Genomic DNA, 3,697 nt, shown 5'->3' with positions numbered 1-3,697 from the left:
CTGCAAACCCTTATTTACTAAACAAAAAATTATGACAGTAATAAACCTCTACATATACAATGTGTTAATCTTTACGAAGAAGAACCTACAAGATGTGAAATGTAGAGAAAATGTACATTGTTACAACACGAGAAGCATCAAACACATATACACGCCTTACCACAAATTATCAAAATAGCTATGAAGACACAGGGCACAAACTATTTAATAAGCTGCCACATCCTATACAGGATCTTCCTGAATATACATTCAAAGAAAGACTGCATGAATGGTTTATTGCCCACCTGTTCTATGATATTAGTGTTGCACTAAATACAATGATGTTACTTCCAACCACAGAGAATGAAGTCAATAAAACAGTTCAAAAACTAAAAAATAAAAAGTCAGTATGCTTAGATGAAGTACCAATGTATGTACTGAAACAATGCATAGACATTATACAAGGCCCCTTAACAAATATAATAAATGAATCCTTCACATCAGGGACATTTCCAGAGCATTTAAAAGAGGCAAGAGTTGTACCTTTGCTTAAGAAAGGTAATTCAGAAGATGTAGAAAATTTCCAGCCCATTTCCCTGCTGTCAGCATTCTCAAAAATAATAGAAGCAATTATGAAAGACAGATTAATGAATTACCTGAATAAATACAATATTTTAAGCGAATCACAGTTTGGTTTCCGAAGTGGCAAAAATACGGAGTCAGCCATAGTAGAATTCACAAAAGTTGTACTTGATGCACTTGATAAAGATGAATGTATCACAGGCACATTTTTTGATATTTCTAAGGTGTTTGATACTGTCAACCATAAGATTCTATTAAATAAATTAGAAGCATTAGGAATAAGAGGGGTAGCTAATGACTTGTTACGATCATACCTCACAGACAGGGTACAAAGAGTAGAGATAACACATACTTCAAATAGATCTAAACATTTAGTAAAACACTTATCAGAATCAAAATACATTAATATAGGGGTTCCGCAAGGTAGCATATTAGGACCAATACTGTTCCTGATATACATCAATGACTTTCCCAGTAGTGTTACTCATGGTGAAAAAATTCTCTTCGCTAATGACAGCAATATTATAGTCACTGAGAAAACAAGAGAACTCCTGGCTGAGAAAACAAATGAAACTCTCAAGGAAGTTTATGACTGGTCAATAAGAACATTGAACGTAAAGAAAACTAGTGCCATGATTTTAAGTTTGAAGAGAAAAAATGACAATGTTAAATTAAATGTAGATGGCACCTCTATAGACTGTGTAACAAATGCAAAATTTCTAGGAATGAATATTGATTCTCAGTTGAAGTGGTGTGAACACACAAAGGTACTTGCACACAGAATGTCATCAGCATGTTATGCCCTTAGAACCCTATCATCAGTGTGTAACATGCAGTGCCTTTTAGTTACATATTACTCATATGTACACTCAATTCTTAGCTACAGCACTCTTTTTTGGTGAACAAATGCACAAAATATGAACACAGTTTTCAAACTCCAGAAAAGAGCCATAGGAATAATAACCAAAAATACTAGTTGAGCTTATTGTAAAGGTCGGTTCAAAACACTGGGTATTTTAATTGCTCCATGTGAATACATTTACCAGTCAGTTTTACACATCAAAAATAACATTGGTAATTACTGCACAAACAGATCTTTCCATGACAATGCAACAAGAGATAGAATCAACTTACATTTACCAAGAAAAAATAAAGGTTACGCTCGAAACAGCATTTTCTACCACGGAATAAAACTGTACAATAAATTACCAAAAGAAAGCAAAGGAATTGCAAAAAATACACTTATTTAAAAAATCAGCTAAAAAGTACCAGTTATGAAATACATTTTATACACTGAGGATTACTTAGATAAAATAGAGTACAGGTTTGAAAAAAAATGTTATATAAATAAATAAAAATAATAATGATTATAAAACATCCAACATTCCACATAACACCTACACTTTATGTTTTTTTCCCTTCTTTTTTCCTTTCTAGAAATACTTACCCCAAAGTTATAGTGACATTTTATGAAACAATGTGTATATAGTGTGTGCAGTGACTGATAGTGCGATATGAGTGAACAATGTGGCATTACATTATTTAATAAGTTATTTGTAAAAAAAGTATTGTATACCAGGAGTAAATCTAATGATTGTCTCTAGCTAGAAGTCTGTAAATATATGTGTACATGAATTAGCATATTTTAAATTGATCTTAACTTGTAAACATTTTGACATGTCTTATATCCCTGTAAAAAGAGATCTACAGATGAATAAAGCTACTAGCACCACTCTACTACTACTACTACTACTACTACTACTACTACTAAAGTGATTAAAACACTGTATGATATAATAGGACCTCCCCTAACTAAAATAGTCAACCAGTATTTTAAACAAGCATATTTTCCTGGTGCATTGAAATATGCCGAAGTCAGACCTCTGTTCAAGGAAGGGTTAAGGGAAGACATGAGAAACTATCAACTTATCTCTATTTTTCTAGTTCTGTCAAAAGTGTTGGAGAAAGTAGATGCAAACCAGATCAAAAATTTTCTTTTACGAGATATTATTATAATAACCAATTTGGATTTCAACCAGAAAAATATACTTTGGATGTAGTGAATAACTTTTTTGAAAAGATATGCAAATCATTGGATAAGAGGAATAAAGTTGCAGGTATCTTCTGTGACCTTATAAAAACAGTTGACTCCATGAACCATGACTTCCTTCTCTTCAAATTAGACAAATATGGGATTAAGGGCAATGCTCTAAATTGGCTCACACCATAATTGCACAACAGAAAATGAAGGGTAACTATCACTTCAGATGCAGTGAATTATTATTCTGAATGGAGTACAATATTACAGGGCGCGCCTCAAGGCTTCGTTTTGGGGCCAATACTGTTTCAGTTCTACATAAACAACTCACTCATGATATAAATTCCCCATCAGTTCTGTTTGCAGATGATGCTTCTGTTTTAATTGAAGATGATAATACAGAAAAAATTCTGAGCTCCATAGTTAACACACTGGATACCTTAGAAAACTGGTTCCAGTTAAATCTGTTGAAACTGAAAATTGCAAAAACGCATATGGTAATATTCAAAATAGAACATTCATAATGAGTGGAATTCAAAATACAACATAATAATCAATCTATGAAAGAAATTGGTACAGAGTACATTCAATTATAACAGTTGTTAGTGTCTCTCCCACTTCATTTACTTATTGAGTGCAGGAAGAACAATTATTTAAATGCCTTTATGAATGCCACAATTAATATAATCTTGACCTTACAATCCCTATGTGAACGATAAGTTGGGGGTTGTAGTATAATCCTAGAATCATCATTTAGAGACAGTTCTTGAAACTTTGTAAGTATGCTTTTTGGGTTGTTTACATCTAACTTCAAAAGTCTGCCAATTCAGTTTCTTCATCATCTCTGTAACACTCTTCCACAGATTGAATAAACCTTGAACATTGGTGCTGCCCTTCTATGTATGTGCTCAAGAATGTGTAAATCTAAGATCACGTGGAGCTTTTTATTGTGACTTTGGTAATGCTCTAGAAATAATTAACACCCAGAAACTTTGTCGTGAAACATGATAGTAGACTGGCTCTTAGAACTTTTTCTCAATTTTTTTCCTCTATAAATTGAAAACAATATAGATCAAGTTGCATCCCAATATTTTGTAA

Source organism: Schistocerca nitens, chromosome 5, assembly GCF_023898315.1.
Source record: "Schistocerca nitens isolate TAMUIC-IGC-003100 chromosome 5, iqSchNite1.1, whole genome shotgun sequence".
Lineage (NCBI taxonomy): Eukaryota > Metazoa > Arthropoda > Insecta > Orthoptera > Acrididae > Schistocerca > Schistocerca nitens.
Note: the sequence above shows the minus strand (reverse complement) of the source record.